Raw genomic sequence first — 25,254 nt, 5'->3', positions numbered from 1 at the left:
AGCTAGGTGGAGGATGGTGAGGGCAGACATCCGCAGGCTGCTGTGTTGGGCCAGGCGAGAGAGTGGTCATAGGGAGAGTAGGGAGAGAGGGATAAACTTCAGAGACACCTGGGAGGACTTGGTGATCAGAGTGCATGCATGTAGAGAGGGGGAAGGAATGGCGTAGCAACATCTCCACCCCTACAGGGGGACCACGGTGCCTTCAGCAAGGTGGGAAGGAGGTGGTTTAAGAGGGAAATTGCCCCCAATTGCCATTCTGGAAATGCTGGATTAGTGACGCCTATCGGAGAAGCTAGGGGTAAAGATCTCCATTAGAGAGGGATTTGGGAGTTATCTGCACATCCCACAAGAGAGGATGAGCTTCACCAGGGAGCGTGTGTGGCAGAGCAAGATGAGCAGTGAGTCAGAGCAGAATCCTAGAGAACACCCACGCACCTGTGACAGGCAGAGGAAGAGGAGGCCCTTTCAGAGGGACAATGGAGAACCGAGAAGGTAGTAGATGGAAGTTAAGGGATCTGGAAGCTTCAAAGAAGGGAAGTCCATATTTTCAAATGCCTCAGAAAGTTCTAGCAAGGAAAGGGCTGAACTAGTCTATTCAATTGGTTATCAGGGAAGTTGCTGGTCACCTCAGTGACAGCAGTTTTAGTAGCCTGGTGGGTGGAAACAGGAGCCAGAGTACAAAGAGCTGAGGATGAATGGATGTGTAGACAGCAAGAAGTTTGGAAGCGAGCGGGAGAGGGGAAGTTGAGAAGTAACTGGAGGAAGACGGCATAAAACTCGAGTATATTTAGAGGCTGAAAGGGAGAGAGAAGAGATTTTATAAAAATGAAACAAGAAGGGTAACTATCAAAGTCTGCCAGTAGGCATCAAGAAGAGAGTGAAGGACACAGACAGAGGGACACACCTATGAGACTGAAGGTGAAGGTGAGCGTGGATGTGAAAGTGTTTGTACGTAGAGGAAGTTGAAGGAGAACGAGACAGATGGTCTTGAAGTTGGAGACAAGTTTATCTGCTGGGTTTGAGAGACTAAAGGTTGGATGGGAGCCTTGGTGAGTGTTGGAAGACCTGGAGTGGTTACCTAGGGACAAAGAGGAGGGAGCTCTCGGAGAACAGGAAAAGGTAACATGGGCAGCGCTGAGGACCCAGTGGAGGTTGGGGGTCATGCACTTGTGATGGCCCAGCCTCTACGGGAGTATCCATTGCCCAAGAGTGCTCAGTCTCGACCATTTAGCAAAGGCAAAGGCTGTGAGGGCTTCCAAGCATCCAAGTTGGGATTTTGCTTGCTGAGAGTTGAGGGGAGCTGAGAGATCTGATGAGACCTGATGAGCCACTAGGTCCCGGTAGGAGAGTGAAGGAAGAGAAGGCAGGAGAAAACCGATGAATGAGGAGAAGAGGGAGACACAGAAGTGGGACAAAAAAGAGCTGAGAGGATGCACAGACGTGATCGAAGAAGATGCTTATCCTGCTTATGAATTTACTGAGTGGCATACAGGTGAAGAGCAAACCTCCACACTAACGAGCCATGTACCTTTTGCAAATTGCTCACACAAAAGCACTGAAGCTGGATTAAAGGGGAAAATATATAAGGTGCATCTCAGCCCACTTGGACAGTGCCCTTTAGACTGGGTCCCACAACAATGGCACTAATTATTATTATTGGGGGGGAGTGTTTAGAAAATAAGGGAAGAGGCCATCCAATCTTTCTTCTCTATCAGAATCTGTTGAAGTATTTCAGCCCTTTTTCAAGACCCTACCTTGTAACGGATACCGCTGTCTTTCCATGAATAATGAAGGCCCACTTTGCAGTGAGAGTCTGTGGATGAAGCGCAGTAAGCAGAGGCTCTAAGAGAGTCTCCAGCTGCATTTTCTGAGCTGAGTGAGTGGTTGATCAATGGCAAGGAACGTCTCAGTTGTCCAGATGCAGTCATCCCACGCTGGGTGCACCGAGATCTGAGTTCTGATATGCAAAGAGAGCCTGGGACTCTTGTCAAATCACCAAACAGGATGTTGGCCATGCAGCAAACAGCCCTGCAAGCTGTTGACAGCCGAATGTCGGGCTGCCAGAGCCGGGCCCAGCCACATGACGGGCACTACCCCAAAGGCTCAGCAGCAATCTGTATTCCAGCACGCCCTCAGACACACTGCTGGCCCTCCAGCCCAAGGCACTAAGCGATGCCCATGCTCTGGATCCAGAGACACTGTTGTGGCAGCGCACACAGGCCCCTTTGTTCAGAAATAGCACATGCATGAGTGGAGGCAGCTTCCTTTGGTTCTTTCCACAAGGCCTGGGAAGAAAGGCCTCGCAGTCAAGCTGCCTGACTGACCAGCTTTGGGAGTGGAGGGGTTCCTTGTTGAAAGCTAGTTGGCTGTAGCATGTCCAAAAATGGAGCTTGAAAGGGCTCTGCCAGAATTGTGGCAAAACCTCACTCAAGTGTCATCCAGGCCTGCGCGGGGCTGGCTGGGGGCCCTTGGCAGCCCCTGCTTGTTAAATGTATTGAGAAAGTGGCTCTGACAGGGAAGGCTCAGACAACACTCACGCTCCTGTGCAATCTTTTCAAATGACAAAGAACCTCTTGCTTTGTGTGTGGAAAAAGCTGAAGAGCAGGATAGATTCAATATGGGGCCCAGGACCAGTTGAGTAATTACCGTTTTCTTCTTCTGTGGCTGCTCCATCTGCCCTGAAGTGATCTTCCCTCAGCTGAAGGACACTCAGCAATCCAGTTCAGGGCTGTTCTCTCTCTGCACCACGAGAAAGCTGGATGCCACATTCTTAAGAGGCAGCCAGTGGGGAAGGTGGGTCCTCATACCCTTCTTTGACCCTAGAAAAATATCTAGATTATCACATCCTAGGCCTCAGGTAGTACTGAGAGATGGGTTCCATTCCAGCCAAGCGGAGATCTAATTTCAGTTCACCATAGAGAACCATTTCCCTCTAAAAAAAAAAAATCTTTTCCATCCTAAGGGAATGATTTCGTTATTTGTCGGCCCCAGAAAGGATTGCTACAGAAAGCTGTTCAGTAGTTCCAAAGGTCTGCTTCATGACCAACATCCTGTTTGGTGATTTTCAATTTCTCAGTAAGGTGGAGGGTTCAAGGAAATCCCCTGGATTCTTGGCACCATGTACCTGTAGCACCCACAGGCTGAGGGTGATGCAAGAGCAATGGAGAGAGAGGTGGCAATACCAGGCTCCTGGTGGCAGGGGCTGTATTCTTCCCTGACCAGGACCTGTGGGATGGCTCCCTCCCCCAGGGGCTTTGCTCGCATGGAAGAGAAGTCTTGCTCCCCGAGCTTGAGACCAGCACAGGGTGTGATTCCTTTTATGTCACTCCAGCACCCAGCCCAGCACACAGCAGGGACCTAACAGATATTCGGTGGATGGATAGATGTCTAGTTGGTTTCATGGGACTGGGAAGAAATGTTTCTTTGTGTGTTGGCTCTATCAGCTTTATTTGAGGGTGAGACCAGGGCATGCATCTCTGGAAAGGCTCCCAAATCTGGGAACCTGGGCATTCAGATTATAGCACTGCTCCCAGCAGCTCAGCAGGGCCCCCAAGTGGAGGCCACCACAGCTGAATTAAGCCTAGACAAAGAGCACCTCGTTCCCTCCTCATCCTCATCCCTGCAGCTGGCTCCAGGCCAGGAGAGTTCTAGGAATTGGGTTTGAGCCTAAGGGAGTTAGGAGGGAACATCCCAGTTAATTCAGCTCTTCTGTTGTTCTCCCTGACTTCTAAGAAAATGTAAACTTCACTAGGGATCTAGCCCACCCCTCCCCTACTGACCTTTTTTTTCATACATTCCACCTCCTTGCTTCCCACCTTATATTCAATCAACAAACATTTATTCAAAGTGCCCTGGGTGTCTGACATTGCTGGTTATTAGGGATGTAAGATGACTAGGGCCAATCTCTGAGTTTCTAAATCACTGGAGTAGGGAGAGATGCAAATCCTCAGCATTGATCTTGAAGCTGCTGAGACGGCTTCAATGAGGCTGCAATGGCGGGGGGCAGCTCACGACGAAGAAATGTCAGACTTTATTTCTATGTCTGGAAAGTTTGGTTTAGTAGCATCCCATTATATCACCTTTAATTTGTACGTGCAGCTTACAACATATTTTCTGATACGTTATCTCCTTTAATCCTCCCAATAATGTTGAGATCAGGGATTTGATCTCTGGTTTACAAATGAAGAAACTGAGGCACAAATGAAGTGGCTATTCAATGCCCCAAAGCTAATAGAGGCTTTGAACTCAGGGTGTCTGAGGGCAGCTGGCACTTCCTACTCCACAAAGCCACCTTCCCAGCAGGCCAGTAGCCCCATCCCCTTCAGATGGGGACCCTGGGGTTAATCCTTTGAAAGGGGGTGAGAAGAGCGCTCCAAAGCTAGAGCGTAGCCCCCGCTTTCTTTCTTTGGCCTCAGCTGCTTGTCTCGTTGTTTTTCAGTTTCCAAACTATAAAAGAGAAATAAAAATAGGGAGGAGAGTGTTCTGTTCCTTCCTTAATGAACCCACCTGCTGGCTATTGCCAGAAATTCCTTTAAAGAAGCCCAAATCCTTTCATTCTGCAGGTATAAATAAAAAGCTTAAGATGCAAATGCCTGGAAGCCTTCACACACAGATATAAATAAGTTCCACTCAAGTCCAAATGATAATAGGATATTCTATCCTGCTTGCTCTGAGCTAGAAAGTAGAAATAAAAATCACCAGTATTATATAGCCTTTACAGTTCTAAAGCAGTGTTACCAAAATCTCCTCAATTCTATATATACATATATATATATATGCATATAATTTTTTGAGCATCTCCTAGGTGCCAAGGACTGTGTTGAGTGCTAGTGCTATAGCGGTAACCAAAACAGTACCTTCTTCCATGGAGCTGAGTGTCTAGTGAAGAATACAAAAATTAGATGAATAAGTAACAGCAGGCTTGAGGAGTGCTATGAAGGCAAATGGAGCAAGGAAGGCCTTCCCAGGCAGAGGGAACAACATAATCAAAGGCTCGGAGGCAAGTGTGGAACACGTGAAAGGCTGAAAGGACCCAGCAGTGGAGAGGGAGAAGAGTGGAGTGGGCAGGAAGGTACTGACAAAGGCCTAGAAACTTTGGTTAAGGACCTTGGGACTTGAACTCAAACTTACACGGTGCTTAAAAGGAAGTTAGAGGGCAATGGGAAGACATTAAAAGGCTTTACAGAGGAGGAATAATAATAAGATTTGTATTTTCAAAAAACTTAATTTTGCCGCAGGGTCAGGAACATGTAGGCATATAGCAAGAGTGATGCCATTGCAATCACCCAGGAAAGAGGTGAGGGGTGATGGACTATGGTGGAAAAGTGGAGATGGGAGGAGAGAAGATTCCAGAGATCTTATAATCTTATAAAGCAAAACCAATGAGATTGATGATGGGACATGGGGATAAGGAAGAGAAGGGTCAAGGGTGGCCTAAGTTCTTGATGCTAAGTTGAGACGAGGTGGAAGACAGTGCCATCAGTTGATAGAAAGACCACTACAGGAAGAACGGGCTTTAGAAGGAGGATGAGGAACTCCATTTGGGGCATGTTGGGGTTTAAGTCTGCATGAGCATGGAGATGCATAGCATTCATGTGACATTTTTGCCTTTTAGTGGTTGAAGTTGCCTTCCCTGGCCCATGTGGCTGGACCAAGTCAACATCCAGCCCATTCTAGATTGGTCCCTCCAATTGGTCTTCCCTGAATCCACAAAACACAACACCAGAGACAGTGAAATGGAAACAAATATTCCTCATACATCAGTGTTCCTCCTCTGTGCAGTCTTCATTTCCTGGCAGGAGAGCAGAGGGAGAAGCCAGTTTCTGCAATCTGTACATCAGAGATGTTCTTATTTACCAGACACTGGCCACAGAGCTGATCACTACGTCCCAGAAGTTGGTCGCAGGCACACATGATGCATGTGGAACTCCAGAAAGCCCAGAATAGGAGCAGAGAAAAGACCGCCTCTCTCTGTGCCCCATCCATGTTCATGAACTCAGCCTGTTCAGCCAGGCTGTGAGATGATTGGCTGCCATTGACACAGTCTTATCTTTCAAAAGGCAAATAAAAATAAACCCCCATGAGAGAAGCAATGCATGTTGAAAGTCCATCTCAAGACTCCTTATACTCTTTACAGTTCATTTTTTCTAAGTTCTTTCATTGATTATATTGTCTTAAGGGCAGGGGACAGATGGGGGAAGAGAGACAGAGAGAGAGAGAGAGAGAGAAAGAGAGAGAACAGAAGTCCTTCTGTGGCTGATCTGTGTCTGTTATGATGTCTCCTTTCTGGGCAAGTTTTTAGTCAATGGACAGCCTTTCCTAGAAAGGCCTGCCAAACTCTTCTCTCTACGTCCCACCCCGTGAAGATTACTGTGCCCCAGGCCCAGCCATTTCTAAAAAGCTTGGGACTTTGTATCCACACAAAGGGCAGGTTTCCTCTTCAGGATGAAAGAGGGTCTGCAGCTGGGCTTTTAGGAGCAAGACAGGGACCTCTGTCTCTCCTCCTCCCCTCCTCAGAGTTTCTCTTCCTCCTTCACATCCCTTCTGTAATGGATAACAAATAGAAAGGCCACAATCAGAGATGTTTTAAATACCTCTGAGGAGAAGTAAACAAGTGTGCTTTGATCTCAAAAAAAAATAAAATGGGTGTCTTGGCCCTGATCCTCTAGAAAAGCAGAGATTGGGGGGAAAAAGTGAGAGGTGCAACCCAGGTGGTGAAGGTCAAAGGGAGGTGAGGTAAGTCGAGGTGAGAAGTGATTCCATAGGATGACCTTCCACTCTGGCCAGTGCTAGGCAAGAAGGACAGCCAGGGGCTTAACAAAAGTCTTTGCTTGGCACAAGGGCTTTCTCTGGAGAGATAGCAAGGAGAAACGTATCTCATACCTCAGAACAGTGTACAAGAGGGAGAAAGGAGAGGGATTTATCTACAGGGCTCCCTCCCATCATCTCCCATCTCCCATCTCTCATCTGTCAAATTTCTTCCCAGAGAAATCTACTCCCCTAGACTGTCAGATTATATCATGCAGGTCCCCATCTCAGAAGCCAGATCCCGTACCTTACGTGGTGATGCTTTGCTCAACTCCAAAAGTGGAGGGGCCAAGTGAAACAGTTGGGGCACTGAGAGAGAACAAGAGTGAGAGCAAGAGAAGAGAGAAGAAGAGGAGGAGGAGAGGGGAAGGAGGAGGAGCAGGAGAGGCGGAGGAAAGTAGAGCAGTAGGAGCAGGTGGAGGAGGAGGAGAGGAGGAGGAAGAAGAGAGAAGGAAGATGAGAGGAGGAGGAGGAAGGGAGGAGGAAGGCTGAGGGAGGGAACCAGGGTCAAGAATCTCCACTGTGGGGAATTAAGAAGTCGGAGAAGCACATTGGCACTTGCTCACAGAGAAGGGTACTTATAAAACTAATCACAATGATTGGTGATGAGGCGTGCTAGTCTACACCACAACGTAATGGCCAAAAAAGGCCCAAGGAGATCTGGAGGTGGCACCCCACGACACACTGTCTCTCCAGCTAGTCCTAAGGAGGGACTTTGTGTGCATCCTTGGTTGAGGAGAATGGAAGATGTCAAACTGAGCAGCCCTATTTCCTGGAACAAGGGCAGGACCAGGCCCCTCTCATTGGCAGAGAGGGAACCACGACCCCCTTTAAAGATGTTCCAAGGTCCATTTCACTTGCCTGGCCAGAGGAAGAACAACATATCCTCCAATTTCTATTACAGCCCTCATGCCTGAGTAGGACTTGTTGAAAAAGCACTCATTCAGGGGGCAGCATCTGTGGGGTCCCTCTGTTGGCCATCCCCATGAAAGCCGCTGCCGGCATCCAAGACTTCCTGGACCACAGGCCAGACCCCTGTGATGTCAGTTACAAGGGAGCCACGGCAGGTGGGCAAGATCGCGGTATCCATTCAAACTGGCCCAGCTCCAAATCCGTGTTTTGGATCTCTCAAGGCTAAAGTTTGGTTGGAATAAATAAGCATTATTCATACAGCACTGCACAGCATGCAAAGTGCCTTCATCTTCACTATTTCTTGTTTTTTAATAACAATACTGTGAAGTTGATGATGAACAATCTAGAGTAAAGAGGTTATTAAAAGGAGTTCCCAAGGTCACATAGCTGATAAAGACTTGAGCACAGCTCTTTTATTCCTAAACTCTCCTCTAATTCTATGTCAGAGGAGGCTGAGGAATGAGTCTATGCATTAATTTGATTATCCTAATTTAGAGAGACATGGTTCTAAATTCTTGCATCTAAGGGAGCAACTAAGTTTTTTAGGCCTTGTCTTTAGACAGCACCTACCCCACACTATCGTGGGCAACAGCCATGAAATCCTCCATATCATGTGTTTTCATTCCTTAGTTATCGCTCCTCCCACCTGGACTATTTCAAGAAGGAAATCAACAAGCATTTCCCAGGCTGCTTCCCTCTCTCTCTCTCTTTCTGCACATTCCCACACATTCCCCCCCCACCTCCCATCATCAGCGCTGCTGGTGATGCTCCCTGGGAATTTTAATAGCATCAATCAGGCTCACAGCTGGGGGCAGAGATAAGGTGCACTGTTCCTCCCTTAAAGCCAGTCCCCTGGGTTTATGAGTGTAATTCTCACTTCTTCGATTTGGGAGCCCTTCACACAAAGACAAACATGTACAATTATCAGTCTCCAGTGTGGAGGGAGGGGAGGAGCAACCAGCTCTAGGTCCCAGCCCAACTGTTTATCTCTTTACCACAAGGATCTCTTCCACCTTCCTCTCCCTGTGCCCTCCAGGCTGCCTGGTTGAGCTGAGGCTGAGGAACGTGGCCAGTGGGGAACTCTGGGGAATTCCTGGGGCACAGGGAAACCCTGTTTGAGGACATGGGTCATTTCTAGACTAAAGGCTGTGGTGGGACCCAGAGCAGCGAAGAGGGCTGCTTCCTGACCTTGTCCCTCTTCCCTCAGAGGTCCTCTAGACCAATCAATCAGAAGTGTTGTCACCTTCCTGAGAACACTTGTTTTGTCCTTTCTTGTCCCTTTTTTATACAATAGGCATTCCTGGACTTTCTTCCTCCATCTCCCAGATTTTACATACCCTGTGGGAGAAGACACTGCCTTATTGATTATTTTATAGCCCAACATTTTTAATGGGTTAAGCGGCCCATTATGTAATGCAAGGAGTAATGGAATGTAATATGAGGAAATGATCAGAGGATGCAATACGATGTAATATAAGGAGGTGTAATATAAAGAAATGATCAGAGGAACTGTATTGAAATGCTATTTTTCCCCCTTGCTGGTGTGTCTCTTTGGGCCCATTATTTAACCTTTTTCTGCCTCAGTTTCTCCATCTATAAAATGTGAACAATTCCTGTCTGGAAGAGTCGTTGTATGAACTCGATGAGATAATGCGTGGGAAAGCCACTGGCCCCTTGAGGGACTCAAGGAAGTTTAGGGTCCTTCCCTGGCAGGGTCCTTCTGAGCAGAGTCTCAGTGCCTTTGTACTGAATTGACAACCAAAAAATAACATCACCCCTCACTTTGGAAATCATTTTGTCCATATGGTTCTTTATTTCTCCTCTTACAGACAACCCACTGTCATCCACACTGAAGACTTCACACTTGTTCTTTTCACTGTCACTCATCCCATTTCACTTAAACTCCAGGTAAAAATTTCACCTCATTTCTACCCCAAGTCACCAAGGAAATTCTGTTTTCCCATCTTCCCCCATATGCACCTTCCTACAAATTGGGGGAGAAAGAGGTCCAGGGCTTGTTAGTTTATGTATCCATGTATTTGTATCCACTGTACCTCCAATAGGATTTCAAGCAATTCAAAATGTGCTGCTGCAAGATACCAATTTAGATTAAATTAAAGGCGAGTAGGTGAGAACACTGGGACATGGGGAAGATGAGTTTTTGGAGGGACAGGAGGAAGCCAAGAGTGAAATCAGTACACAAACCATGTCAGTTATGTGAGCAGGTCTGAGAAGAGCTGGATGCTTGATAAAAATCCACCGACTTCCACTCCCTGCCCCAACTGGCACTTTTGGGAAAGGATTTGAAGCCACTGAAAATGACGATCTTAGCAACACTCTCTTTGTTCCTTCCATGGGCAGAAAAGCGTTGGGGCCACTGAAGTCTCTGTGTGGAGTTAGAAGGAGGCAAAACCATGGCTGCTGTCTGGATCATCTCCCATAGGAGCCGGGCCAAGTGTTTGGCAGCCAGGGAGGAAATTATTCCTAGTTCAAACTACGGAATCGAGATAACTCGGGGCTTTGCTTGGAAAATGCAGTTCTACAACATATTGAAGCAAGCTCTGACTTTATCACATGGAACCATAGTAGACATCACAGCAACCCAATAAATTAAAAAACAAATAACTATCAAGTGGCATTGGAGTTCAAAACCAAAATGATTAAAGATAGGCACCACTACATGTGCGCGCACACACACTCACACACTCATCCACTGTGGGGGTTTACTTAGAGTCTATGAACTCAGAGAGCTGGAGGGAAACTCTGTGAGTATTCGCTGTAGGGGAGGAAAAAGTTTTCCTCAACTCTCTCGGGTCCCTGACTGGGTCTGAAAATTAAACTGACAAAGACAGATTAACAGGAGAAAAGCATGTAAATTTTGTAGAATTTGAACATGTGCATGGGAGCCTTCACAAGAGAATGAAGACTCAAAGAGGTGACCAGAGCAGGAAGCTTTTACACCTGTTAGACAAGGAAACAATACATTTATGAAGAGCTGACAAGACAAAGGAGTTTGGACTGGGGGTAGTCTAACTAGGACGAGGGAATCCTTATCTTCCTTAACTAGGAAGATTAAACTAGGCTTAGTTTAACAAAGTGTGTTTGCGGATTCCTCTGGTGCCTTCTCTGGACTAAGAGTCTGTCTCGAGTAAAAGGAGAATTTACTTCCTGCTTTAGGCAGAAAAGGGGGAGCTTTCTCTGCATTGACTGCTTACTGCCTTCAGCTCAAAATAACTTTTATGTCAAAGAGGCACATTTTGAGATGGCATATTCCGGCTTCCTTCACTGTCCTTCTCGGATGGATGAAGATCCCAAGGTTACTGGCTTGAGCCGTCACAATGACTGGGTGGCAGTGTGGAGACTGGCAGAGCTCCTGATGCCCATTTCAATACGTGTGTCTCTTCCGCATTTCTCTGCGTTATTTCTCTACTCAGGCTTTTGGCTCTGGCCATCCCACCCTCAGATTCCCATCGCCATCTCTCTGTCTTCCCCGTCTTTCCCCCACTGACCCAACTCTGCAACAAAGCCCCTGCTGGTGTTTTGACTGCTTCCTCATGGCAACGCCTCCGCGGGGCCCCTCAGGACCCGCAGCACCAGGAGTTGATTCTCCTCCATTTCTCAAGTGATATTTGAGTTATTTGCAATACAGGTGTTTACACCATGCACCCAGCGTTCGTGTTGCTTCTTTTCTGTTAAACTATTGATTCTTTCTCTCGGCAGCTGACAGGAGGCTTTGATGTGAGGAACTGTTGTAGTTTCTAAAGGAGGGAGATGTTGGTGGGAGGATTTACAGCTGTTTGAAGAATTCCTCCGCCCTGGCAATTGTTCTGGAGGGAGGAGCCGCTGGTGCATTTTCCAGGCTGGGGGCAGCTTTCCCGAACCCTGTATCTCTCTGAGAAGGAGAGAAGGGAAACTGAAGTGCTTCCAAATAAAGATCTGAGTAATGAGATCTGATCTGAAGTGATTTGTTATTAAACGCCAAGAATTTCCAGATGCAATCCATAGCACCAGCCGATTTTGTTCCTTCCAGCCGGGCAAAGGGGCTGCTCTCCTGGGAGAGGGGGCCGGAGGGGAAGTGTTTATTGACCCCTTCACCACTCCATTTCCCCTTTCTGCCATAAGAGACTTCCCCTAGTCAGTTGCAGCAACTCAGCAAGTGAATAGTGCTTTCTGGGGACCTCGCCTTTGTTAAGTAGATCTGCAGTGATACAGTAGAGATTTTAATGTGCAGTGCTGTGTTTTAATAGACTATTAAACTACGGCATCACACATTAGCTGGCTATGGCACAATTGCAGAAATATCGAAGATGTGCTCTCGGGGAAGCACTATTTACTTTAATGGGGAGATGCTGCAGTAGACTGAAAATGTCTGCAGAGAGCAAAGGGGAAGGCAGTGGGAGGAGGGGCCCCGGGCGCTGTGACGGGGCTAAGCAAACCTTCCTCTTATTCCGGGTACCAAGTCTCGGAGGGCAAGTCCTCGCCGGCTTGTAACCAGTCGAGGACTGAACGACTTGTTGCTCCCTATTACAGAAAGATTTTTGCCAAGCTATGAGTTTCCAGGTCACCTGGCACTCCAGGCCCATTCTTAGTGGCCTCAAGGTTGGAGAGACTTTGAGGCATGTGGTCATTTGTCTTAGTTTATCAGGGGCTGGAGTCTTCATTTTTATGGTTTGCTCTGTTCTCCATGGGCTGAGCCACAGGAGCACAGGGTAGGTGATGTGCTCCTTTGGAAAAGTCATTTTGCTCCAAGACTTTCTCCTCCCAAGGGCCCCCACCCCAGCACACACTCACAAGTACGTGCACACACACAACAGCGTTTTATCTTAGCCATAAATAAGGAACTCGGGAATTTCAGAGTCTGTTCCCCTCTCATGATGTCAGAGGAGGCTGAGGCGAGTCTACTCCCCAGGAGAAAACCAGCAGGTCTCTGATCAGCTGTGATGTCAGAGATGGACTCAGTAGCTGAAGGACCCTATCCAGCCCTGATGCAAAGTGAAACTCTGGACAAATTGTACTCTACCGGTGTTATTCTGCAGCAGAAATAAACCTTGAGAACAGAGCCATCCAAGCCTTACCCAGATGAGAGCTGTGCACAGCATTTTCCAAAAAATCTCTTATCTTATATGCCTTTTCCTACAGTGCCTTCCTGCTGTACAGCAACATTTAAAAATCAAATTGCAAATTCTAAAAAGAAGCCAGTGCCTTCCCAGGATATGCTCCCCCAAATACACTCTTTATGCAAACCCAGGCCCACAGGAAGCCTGGAGGAGGCAGGAAGAAATGGAAAGACAAGGAAAATAACCCCAAAATCAGTAGTACAACAAGACTTCCCCATCTGCCTAAATGGTTTGCTCATTCAGCCTTGGAAGTAATCGCTTTCTTACTCACTCAGTGACATTTTCTTCTAGGTGCACAGACAAGAATGTTAATTCCATTCATGCTCTCTTCCATGTATTATGATGAGGCAGGGTGAATTGCTTTCTTTTTCTTTCTTTAAATGGAGGCCTTGTGAGTAGGGTGGGCAAGCCACCGTCCACAGGGTAGGATTCGCCTCCTGTAGCCCAGGCCTCCCACCTTTACAGCTTCACCCCTCCGGGGCTTGAAAGTACACCTACAAGAAAGGAGTTTCACAGACTGCATCTTTAAACCTTCTATAAAGTATATTATAAAAATAACATGCGTATGGTTAAACATTTTTTCCCCAATAGCACAGGAAGGTATAAAATATAAAGGAAATATCTTCTTCATCTATCTTACCACTAGTCTTACTTCTCAAAGGGAGCCACCATGAACAGTTTCCACTTTTTGGTTCTTTTGATAATTAGTATAATTTTAAATGACATATATTCTTTACATCAACTCAGGAAGCTCTCTAGTGATTCCGCATGATGAAAGGAGGCAGAAACGTACCTCTGCACCTGGGTTGTCCCTCTACTTCTTAAATTGGCTCAACATCTTTAGGTAACACTTTGGAGATCAATTGCAATCTTGGCAACCATTAAGAGTGTGCTAGAACACTTGGGTTAGGTGCCGGGAGAGGCAACAGGGAAGGAGCGAGGAAGGAGGGAACTCCAAGAGGCAAGAGGGAAGGAGCTGTAGACAAATGTCTTTTACCGCATGGCTTTGTTAGATCATGTAGCTGCTTCCCACCCCCCTCCCCCCACGCTCCCCCCACCCCGCATGAAAGGGTTAATGGGTTACAAGCATGAGAAGAAAGAAGAAGGAGAGCCTTGGTGGGCAAGGTGAGGGCTTGCTTTAAGAACCTCAGCTATCTCACATTTGTCTTCAGTCATTCAAAAACTGTGTATATTCACATCAGCAACGTAGAGTTCATTGCATCTTGTGGTAGGTTGCATTAATGGCCCAATTCTTCACCTCTCCCTCTATCCCTGTCCTTTGCTGTGTAACTTTGCAGTGTCTTCCTGCTCGGAGGGCAGAGTACAATTCCCATCTCTGGGCTTAACCATGCATCTTTCTTCATTGACCAAGGGGATGTTAATAGACAAAGCACAGGCATACTGGTCTTGCTTCCTCTTGTACCTCTGCCATCACATGAGAAGGACGGGCCCAGGCTAGCCCTTAGTCCCCAGAGGCGCATGAGAAACCCAGAGAGCAGGGCTGTCCCAGCTAAGTTGCCCCAGCTGAGTGCAGAGGCAAGAGCTAGCCCAGCAGAGCTCAGCCAGGGCCAGTCTAGCTCAGCTAGACCCTGCAGACCTGCGAAAAACAAATGTTAATGATGGTAAGCCATTGCCATTTTATAATTTTGTTATGCCACAATTTTGTGGCAGTAGTAACTGATACCAACCCCTACAATTTTCCAGGAACTGTTCAGGGCACCGGAAAAGGCAGCAGGGAATAAAACTGAGTCACCACTCTCATGGAGTTTACATTCCAGTAGAGCACTTCACAGTTTATACACATATATTACCCACTTAATCCTCCTAACCCTGTGTGGCAGTCCCATTTTTGAGAGGAGGAAACTGAGGATCAAGAGGCTGAGTTACTTGCTAAGGATATCAGCCTGGCAAGTGTCAGAGATGGAATTGAACTTGCGTCTTCAAACTCCAAGTGCTATATTCTTTCCACTCCTGCATAACAACCTCTACCTTCTGCTGAAGGCGGCATCTCTTATTGGAGTTACAGAGGGACCTGACTTGGGTGGGAAGACACATGGGAACTGCAAGTCTGACCCAAAGAAGACTGCTCTGTCATCGACAAAATGAAAAACAACTCTCCTTTTTATCCCCTGAAATTGTTCCTCCTTGCAATTAAACCAATTTCTGTTTACAAGTATTTAGCATGATTCCAGAAATTACATTTTGAAATTATGCGAACAGAGAGAGAAGGCAGCCCACACAGTGAGTGATTTCTTGTGGGTAATTGGCTGCTGGTTCTGGCTCCAGTGACGCCTTCTCTTTTAGAGCATAATTAGTGATTTCAAAGGAAACTGTGAGAAATGGCCTAGGTCTCCAGAGAAACGCTTTTCTAGCTCCCAACGTTAGAAGATCTACTCAAATGCATGCTGACAAATTTCCCTTTTTGTTTTTCTCTTTTTTATAATAACTTCCCAAGCTGTTTTTCAAAGGTTGGAAAGGTTATGGAGGTATAGGACTCTTCCAGATGTAGGAGAAATTCCAAATTCCTATGAGAAAACTCAGCATCTATTTTTCTTTTTCTTTCTTTCTTCCTTCCTTCCTTCCTTCCTTCCTTCCTTTCTTTCTTTCTTTCATCTTTCTTCTTTCTGAGAAAGAGCATTTGAATTTTAACAAGGTATAGTCATTGGGATTAGATTAAGAAGTTTAAACAAAATAAAAGCTTATTTCTCTTTCCTATAAGAAAATCTTTAGGCATTCATAGGCTGCTATAGCGTTTCCACATGCAGCAAAGATCAGGCTTCTTCTGTCTTCCATACTCAAGGTCACCTCATGATCCAAGATGGCTGCTGGAGATTCAGCCATTACATCCACAGTGAAGCACCAGGAAGGAGGAAGGGCTAGCTCCTCCCAGCTGAGTCAGTCACTTTTAGGGAGGTGTGCCTGAAGTCCCACAGAACAATTCTACTTACAACTCATTGGCCAGAACAGAGGCACATGGCCATATCCAGCTGCAAAAGAGGCTTTTATCAGCGCTGCTAAGTACAGGGTTCTGTTATTAACGAGGAAGAAAAGAATGGATATTGGGGCAGGAAACTAGTTTCTGCCACAAAAGTAATAGTGGAGAAATGTGGACATGTAAACTGAATGAAGATACACTTTGGTTGGATTGAAACTAACACTAAAACTAATGAGATCTGATTAATTTTTGAACATCATGCTAGAAGATTAGGGTGTAAAAATACTTTATCTTTTGCCTGTTCTATTCAACAACGTTACCCAAGACTTGGGTGAAGACATTGAGAACCCTCTGTCTATCTCTGCTGATGGCACAGACCGGAAAGTTTCGCTACTATGCTGGCTAATAGAATCAAGATCCAGAAGTTCTGGAAAGGATGAGTTGCTGAGCAGAAAATAAGAGAAAATTTGACAAGAAAAAATACGAAATTCAATATCTAGATTTATAAAATGAACTGCACAAGTGCAGGATGAAAGAGATGTGGCTTAGCTGGAGATTTAATCTCTGTGTGTTAAAAGTGAGATGTGGCTATTAAGAGACGTAATTGGATCTGGCCTGCGACAGGAAAGAAAACAAAGCTAATATTTATAGAACACCTACCATATTCCATACCCTTTGATAGACTTTTACAATGATTCTAGAAGATGTGTTACTATCCCCTGAATCGCAGACAGACCATATGATGTCCCAGTTTTACACAACTAGTAAGGACTGATCCCTGCCCTTTGAACCCTCCACAGTCATGGCCTGTCGAGGGGAGGGCTGGAGGGACTGAGAGGCCCTGGTGTTTACTGCTGGCCCTGCCTGAAATTCCCTTTGTAGGGACTGCTCTTTGGGAATGAATTCTAACTGGCCAGATAGTGTTAACAGCAATTAGTTCATCTGATTAAGCAATTATCAGCCTTTGTCACTTAGCAGAAATGGGGCCCAGAGGAACCAAAGCGTAACAGATAAGATATGAAGGGGAAAAGATGAGAGGGAGACACCCCAGGGAGCAACACAGAGAGGACCAGATGCCTGTGAAGAGGAGAGGGACAGCAGACATGGAGCAGCACTGAAGACCTGACACCTGGGCAACATCCTTCAGGACAGATGAAGAAACTGAGGCACAGGGTTAAACAAGAATTTCCCAACTGGTGGGTTCCAGATGACCAGTTCAATTGTTTTCAACTCTGGCCACACATTAGAATAACCTGGGAGCTCTTAAAAATGCTATGCTTGGGCCCCTCTTCAGACCAATTAAATCAGAATATTGGGGAAGGGGCCAGGCATTGGTATTTGTAAAAGCTCCCAGGTGATTCTAATGTGCAAAACGGTGGGTGGGCTTGTAGACCATATGGTAGGTGGCTCAGGCAGGAGGTGCAGTTCCATCCAGGGATTTCCTGGGGGCTGGGGTGGGGGCAGAGTAGGGCTCTCCCTTGGTCTGCTTGGGAATTTCATCACTATCAACACAGCCTTCCCTCCTCCTATTCATGGCTTTGGGGATGAAAGCACTTCCTCATCAAAGATTGAGAATCCCAGGAGAGTGAAGTCCTGGAGCCTTTCAGTGTGCCTCTTTATTCCTCCCAGGAAAAAGACTGAATTCCCCTTTATTCCGTGCCCACTTCTGAATCTCCCCCGGCTCCATTTCTGCCTAGAATGCCCCACTCCTCTGTGAGATCTCTTCATTCGCTGGTCTGCAATACCCACTCTTCCGTGAATCGTTCCCCAATTTCAAGAAAGGGAGGCTTTCTCTGCTTCTCTTACTTAGCAGGATTATGCAACGTCCTCAAAGCACTTACTCTTTGCTGTGTAAACTACCCTAGTTTTTACACCTGTGCCAAGCAAATCACCAAAGTTAGCTAGACATAAGGACTCTCAGGACCTACCCCCTAAGATCCTAACTCCAAAGGTCCAGGGTGGGCTCAGGAATCTGTATTACTAAAAATACTGCCCACTTTAGCCAGGGTTGCCCCTTAACTTATATAATATGGTGTAGAATGGTAAGAAGAACCCTTCTTACAGTACTGTGGTCTTATGCAATTGTGTGGGGGGGGAATGGGGGGAAGGATGTTTAGGTGTGTTACGCAGGCATCACCAGGCATTCATATTGCTGCCTCAAGAGGAGGGGAAGTTGAGAAAATCAATTCAGATTTTATGAGCCAAGTAGGAAGTGACTTTTTCCACCAAAAGAAATGTAAAATTCCCCTTCCATCTTCACAGTGTGGAGAATGCTGATTGCAGCAGAGAATGAACAGAGAATACAGACACAGACCAAAAGAGAGAGAGAGTGAGGTGAGCTGTGGACAAACAGCATTTTGTAGGAGTTTTATAAAGACTAACCTTTGAAGAAATTAGTTGACAGAGAATATAAGATGACACTAAAGATTTCTTGCAGGTGAAACAAGAAAGAGATACTCCAACTTCGATCCCTACCAGATAATAGTATTGTAGGACATATGAAAGAAGAACTGGGAAAATCCCCATGAAGAAGACTCAAGATCAGACCAGAACACACTCTTCTTGTTGACCCACTGAGTATGGGTCTGCAGGTGTTCCCTGAAGAGGAGAAACTGGAAACTGATATCGGATCTCCAAGATATGGTATACATTACTCTCTAGAAATAAGCACCAGAGTAAAATATATATTTCTAGAATGTTCTTATTCTAGAATGTGGACTCAGTGATTGTCTTTTTGTCTTGGGTAAAATCTCAAGGTTAAAAACAAAACACCTCAGGCACTGATTACGAATATGTAGATTAAGGTATTTACCTCACCCTTACTGTCAGGATTTAGTGCCCGGGGAAAACAGGGAAGCAGCAATCCGTCCAGACCACATTCCCATCAGGGCTCATTTGTGTACGGCCTGCTTCATGTTAGGTTGGTACACGAAGCAAATGCTTTATCTAAAACCGCATTGAATGGCACTTAGCCACTGTTTGCCCATGCCTTTCTGTCAATGGAAGCTTCTTAAACTGAAAACCCCTTGAGGGCAGGAATTATGCATGCTTTTCTCAGCAGCACCCGGATGGTAACAGGGACTAGAAAAATGCTCTCACCAGCAGCCACCGGTTACGCCTGGGACTCCAGCAGCCTTCTCCGCTTCATCCAGATCTCCACTGTGGGTAGTAATCTTTCTCCTCTTCACTTGAAATGTTTTATGAGAAATGGAAGATTAAAGAAATACAGCCAGTTGGGAGAAAGAAAGCCTATGGCTAAAATCGGATTGACCTGCATTCCTTTGAGTTGAATGGCTTATTCTCCATATTTCTCTGAGTTGAATCTCGGCTAATTATTTCTCTGGGAGGATTATGATCAAGAGTGCTCATGTTTGGAGGCACCATTAGCCAGACAAACATTTATTCATTGCATATGGATGCCCAAAGGAAATCCAAAATGGAAAGGGAAGCCCAGGAGAAACAGATCCGCAGAGGGCTGGAGCCTGCGTCAGAGGGGATTTGAATTCCCATTATGGGGGTTTAGATGACGTTCCTAAATTCAAGTGCTGAATGTGCCGATCTCTACGCTCTGAGCTGACCCTTTCTCGACCAAAGCCTCATGGAAAGCAATCAGAACCATTTAAAGCTGACATTTCTCAAACTGAGAGCAGCCCCTTCATGCTCCTGTTAAAGTATTGATTAGATTTGTCCAGGAAGTTTTCTATCAGAGGGAGAGATCAGTGCAGAAGATGTTTGCATCTATTTTGAAGTTCCTAGACCTGCAAGGACTTGAGGTCCCCATAATGGATTTCCTTTCCTCCCTGGCACTTGGGGAGGCCCAACACTCTGACAAGGTCCTTGAACCTTTCCCCTCGATGACAATCTATTGGTTTTCCCAGAAGAGGCCTTGAACCTCCGAGTTTCTGCTTCTCCCCTCCAGAGCCCTTGTAAGATCCTGCTGCTAAATTTGTTGTCTTTCCTCATGGGCTTCCTGAAGATAGGTAGATTCTAATCTCCTTGATGACTCCCTTGCAGCCTTTGGCCTCCCTCCCTGGAAACCCCCCTCCCTGCCTCGGCCGCCTCAGAGTGTAGCTTGTGAAAGCCCAGGCTGTCATCTCCCTGTGTCTGAACTCAGGTGCGAAGTCAGTGATCTAGGGAATGCGTGGGTGTAGTGGAGGAGGCTGCCCTCTGGGAAGGGGCTGGGACACAGGTCCTGAGCTGGGCTGTTGCTGCCCTTACATCTGGGGCCATGAGGATGTCATGAATACCCAAAGCGGACAAGGAGGGCTGCATAACGAGCTTCCCAGGTGAAATTTTAGAGGAGAAACAACTAGGACTATACATTTGATGGCAGAAATCATTTGAAATGTTTACCTAGATCAGATATTTATAAATGCAGTAGGGGAGGGTTCTTAATCTGACAAAGAATAAACAGAGCTCCAGGATAGACTTCAGGTAGTCTAAAACCTCTGAAATCATAGTCAAACTTGTGTGTGGGGTCCATAGCTTTGATCAGAATCTCAAAGAGGTATACAGCAAATGAAAAGTTAAGAACCACTTAATCAGTGACTTGTGCTTTTGGCATCCCTACCCAGCCCCCTAGCAACCAGGAGACTACCGGGAAAGCAGAAAAAGCTCCTATCAGGACAATACCAGGCCTGGGAATATTGCCCAGCCCAGCCTAGTCCCCTCAAAACGCTACCCCCAATGGGAAAGCCTTCCAAAGCTGGATAGGAAACCCAGAGACCATAAAAGAAAATATGGAGAGATTTTATTACACAACAGAAAAGTTTTCACACAGAAAAACACTATCAACAAAATTAAAAGCAAATAATAGACTAATAAAAGTATTTATGATCTACATAATGAAAAGTTGATATTTTTAATATGTGAAAACATTTCAAAATAGGGAAAAGCCCTGAAGAGTTTATTTATAGATGAGGATATTCAAACAGCTAATAAATCCACAAAACTCCCTAGTGATCAGACACATATAAACTAAAACAAAGAGACACATTTCTCACCAATTAGATTGAAAAAATGAAGATCAATAATGTCTAATGTCCAGTGATAAACTATTGTGGGATTATAAACTGGTGTAATATTTTCAGAGCAGAATTCAACAGTTCCTAATTAAATTTAAAATGCATGTAATTTTTGACCCAAGAATTGCACTTATAGGAATTTATTCTCCAGAGTAGTCATGCAAATGTGTACAATGTTTACTAATCAATGTAATAGGAAAACTCTGATAGCAACATAAATATTAATTAATAGTAGAATGACTCATAATACATTATGGTTGGTTCATACTGTGGAATGCTATGCAGCTGTTAAAAATAATGATGTCCCTCTGTATGTATTGAATTGGAAGAAGGTCCATGTTATACCATTGTGCTTTAAAAAAAAAAGAAAATTATGCCATAGTATTGTCCTATTTTTATCTTTATTATAAACTACAAAACAATATGTATATGTGTGAGTCTATATGTGTGTGTTTGTGGACACACAGTTCCTATGGGCATAACCAAAGTTCTGAAAACAATACATATTTATCTATTTAAATTTATATACATAATTTATCTACTAAATTTATCTTCCGGTGACGTTGGGGAGTCACTTTTAAAATCAATGTATTGTTGAAAACTGTAAAAACAGTTTTCAGTGTATTGTTGAATTTTTAAACCTCCATATACTAATTTTGTAATCACAAAAAAAAAATCAAAAATTCTCCTTAGGAGTGCATCCCAACCCCGTTGTAATATGGTTTGTATAAACGCTGTCTTGACCCAGTTTTGTGGCCCTGGCTAGAGGCTGATCAGTTCCCCTACTCAAGTAGTTAATTAGTTCCACAACGCCAACCACCTCCTTTATGGGGCTCTCGCACTCTAGGCCACGATATACTTGTCCTAATCACCCCAGGGCTGGGCACTAGACAGCCAGGGACAGCCCCTAAGCCCCAGAGCTCGATGAAATTATTCAAACTAGCCAATCCTAAGTCTGCTTCCCCTGCCTCCCTTGTTCCTTCCCACAGAAACCACGATCAAGGCCCTTGCCCACAGTTCCACTTTCTCTCTCTTGTGACCCACCCTGGTGCTTCCCTGCGTGGTCCTGCATGGTGCACTGTGCTCTTCCCAGGGAACTGTGAGAATAACAAACTATAAAACTCTCTCAGGCCTCTGTCTCTTGATCTGCATCTGGCCTCACCACATCTCACGTGACGTAATATGGTAAAAACCCTAGTAAAACATGCTTGGCCATGCTTTCAAGGAACACCCATGGGTAGACCCCCGGTGCTCACAGAATTAACTCCAGAAGTGCCCCTATTTTAGCTGCCTTTGCCTGGCATCTCCCCTTGGCTCCCACACTGCTGACCTTCACACAGGTCTGATGCCTCTTCTCCCCGGTGCCTGGACCTGATGCACCTTTGGCTCCATTTCCTGGCTCTCACTTTGCCTCTCCCATCTGGTCCAGCATCTCCATGGAGCAGTCGTTGGCTAATGACCTGCTGTCTGGCCCAGCTCCCACCAAATATGGCCCAGCTTCATGGGCAGTCCTCTAGCAAACATGACCAACGAAGCACAGAGACAGAGCAAAACTCTGAGGCTGTTAGACCTAGAGCAGTTTGAAGCTGGAGTCAGAAAGCAGGCAGATAGATTGTCACAAGTTTGGAAACTTGCGAAGCCAGCAATCACCAGCAAGCTCTCTGAAGCCAGGCCTGTAAGCAGAAACAGGAGCACATGTGGAGACTGGAGCTGAGGCAAGCAGGCTGTTAAGAGCCAGATGGACACTTTGAGGGGCAAAGCAAGGCAGAGGCCGAAAGGGTAGGTTGATGGTCACAAACCAGCACACCTACAAGAGAGGCAGTGCAGGAAATAAAGAGCAGTGAGCGTGACTTCAAAAGGCGTGGGTTGGAATCCTGGTTCTGCTGATTCTATGTTGGCTGCATAGATGTGAGCATTTAAAGCTTTGAAGTCCCCATGTCTTCATCTGTAGAGCTGGACATAAGGATACCCAACCCCCATGCCCACCTCAGAAGTGGTTGTGAGACTCCATGCCCCTTGTCTCCCCTCACCATACACCTGACATCTAGAAGGTATGAGACGCAGGTGAGAGAACAGTTAAGAGGCTCCTTGTGGGGGACACCTTGATCCAGAGGTAGAAGCTTCTTACATATGTGTCTCGGCTCTAGCTCATCTGAGGTCCTCTCAGCAGAACTCAGGATATGCTAATTGGCCAGAGGTAAGGAGAACCTGAGGCAGGGGTCCTAATTCTTGGTTGGGCATGAATTCTATCCCCTTCATCTCTCCTCATGTTGCAATTCTAGCCTCCACAGACCCTCAAATTGCGTGCCCCTCCCCTCAAAACCCCCCACCAGATATACGTACCAACTTTCCTCTCACCCCTCTTTGGGGCTGCTAAGAACAAGATGCCTGTGTCCCAAATCTCAAGCCAAGACACAAACCCCCAAAGCCACCTCTGCAACCCCCTCTTGTTCACCAATTCCTCAGAAATCTCAAACAATTTCCATTATTGGCAGACACGGTGTTTCCTTGTTGCATGCCACGTTCATACAACTGGAATTTGTAGACAAGAAAAATACAGCTGTTACACAGCACTAACTGGGCTTTTATGTTGCTTCACAGGCAGGAGACTGGCTGTGGAATGCCACACACCTCCTTATCATGGCTTGCGTGCTGGGACCTCTATTCATTTTATGTATTGTGTATCTCGGAATTTTCCAGGATGTGATGGAGAGTCGTGTTGCTTGCTCTCAGAATTATACAAAAAGGTATTCTTTTTCTTGAGCAAGAAATCATAGGCACTCCAGAACCCTTCTGACTCAGGCAGAGCTAGGGGGTGGGTTTTCCACAAAAGGCAGAAGCAATGAATTGACACTAACTACGTTAACTAGCCCTCCCAAAAGGAGTGGGAGCCCCCTGCTCCCATCCAAGTGTGAGAGCCATTCGGAGGCAGCAAGCCTTTAAACACTCACAGTGGACCTCGGTTCCTTTAGCTTTGTGGTTCCATTATGTATTGGCTGACAGAACTGCCATCATTAGTTGCCTATTTGTTCAATTCAAATAATTATGCCAATGTAGTGTTCCAGAGAGGGCTGGAATATGCAACCTGGGAGAGCCTGACCTGCTATTTGTCAGCAGTGGGATCCAGGAGGAACTGAAGGTCTGTAAGCACTTTGAGACCAGCACCTGGTGAACTGAGAGCCAGAGAAGATATTTAGCCTCGGACGGAAGGAGGAGCAGAGGCCCTTGTCTTGGAGATAGCCCTTGGCCTCCTGCTAAGGGAGGAATATGTCTTGATTGTCCAGCCATTTGGGGAGCACCTGAGAGGCTCACGTTGCTCTGTGCTACAGGCCTCAGGTCCCTTATCAGTGGATGCTCACAGTGATTTGCCTCCAAATTTATCAGGCAGCCACTGTAGCTGCAAGTTCATCCCGTGGGTGTTCAGTGATTCTGCTCATTTCCTCTCTGTAAGTAGGATTCAGGATGTAATAGAAGGAAGGAAGAGGAGGAGAAGGAGAAATGAAGCAGACTGGAGCACTTCAGGAGAGGACCTTCTGGGATGAGCTCAACGCTTGGCAGCTTCTGAAGGGCAGGCCTCCCGACCTCTGCTTGGGTAACCCAGCTTCCACCACTTGGGGGATTAATATTTCTGCCCCGAAAGTAGGCCCCGGGGGGCTGTCTATCCTGTGGGTGTCCAGCAAGTCCTCCCCTCCCTACCACATCCTCTGAAGTTCAGCCGTGGAATGCAGTGGGTGGGACTTTTGTCCTGCAAACCACATTAACAGAATTCAAACCCCGTCTCATTACTCGCACTTAGCTTTGCCACATCAACCTGTAGATCAGACATTCAAGCCCTTATGGGCCCACTTCTAACTTTCTCTGTCCTCCGTTTGAATTGGTTTCATCTAAGTCACACTCTTTTGGATACCAGGGTTCAAAGGACCTTTCTGTAAAGACCTCAGATTTTCCTCTTGTGCCTCTTCTGATACCCTATTTGGTGGCTCTGTAGGAATGTGTCCACAGAATGTCTCTAAACAAGATTCTGAGGTTTTCTGCAGAGAACTCAAGTCCAGACTCTGCCCTCTGTTATCCCAGTCCCTTCCCACACTTTGGGATCCACAGTTCCATTAAAACGTTGGCACATTGCCTCCCATGATTAGACATGTACCACCAAGAAATGCCATCTTAGATTTCCAATTCTCCATTCTTACCCTAAGAGCCTTCAGGAATGAACTGTCTCATGACCTGTTGCTTCTCCTCAATATCAACATTAGTATAAACATGGCCAGACTTTTCTTGAAAAAATTATTCAGGTTCAAACCATACAAAGAAGTATAAAAGGAAAATGAAAATTCTCTTTCTTCCATCTTCCCATCCCACTCTTAAGCAAAGATTTTCATTTTTGTTATAGTTACCACCATAATTATAAATAATGTGCTTATTTCTTTATTTCTGGATTCACCAACATCCAGCTGCATCT

At 45.9% G+C, this 25,254-nt stretch overlaps 1 long non-coding RNA gene across 2 annotated transcripts in view; it reads right to left on the bottom strand.

Moving 5' to 3' along the window:
* Nucleotides 1-25,254, bottom strand: part of LOC139044959 (uncharacterized) — a 71,410-nt gene that overhangs the window by 24,228 nt on the left and 21,928 nt on the right. For both annotated transcript variants that reach the window (XR_011502444.1, XR_011502443.1), the window contains exon 2: nucleotides 13,108-13,330. This is a non-coding gene — a long non-coding RNA (uncharacterized lncRNA). The remainder of the gene's footprint in view (nucleotides 1-13,107; nucleotides 13,331-25,254) is intronic.

This window comes from Equus asinus, chromosome 3, assembly GCF_041296235.1.
Source record: "Equus asinus isolate D_3611 breed Donkey chromosome 3, EquAss-T2T_v2, whole genome shotgun sequence".
Taxonomy (NCBI): Eukaryota; Metazoa; Chordata; class Mammalia; order Perissodactyla; family Equidae; genus Equus; species Equus asinus.
This window is presented reverse-complemented; position numbering and strand designations above follow the sequence as displayed.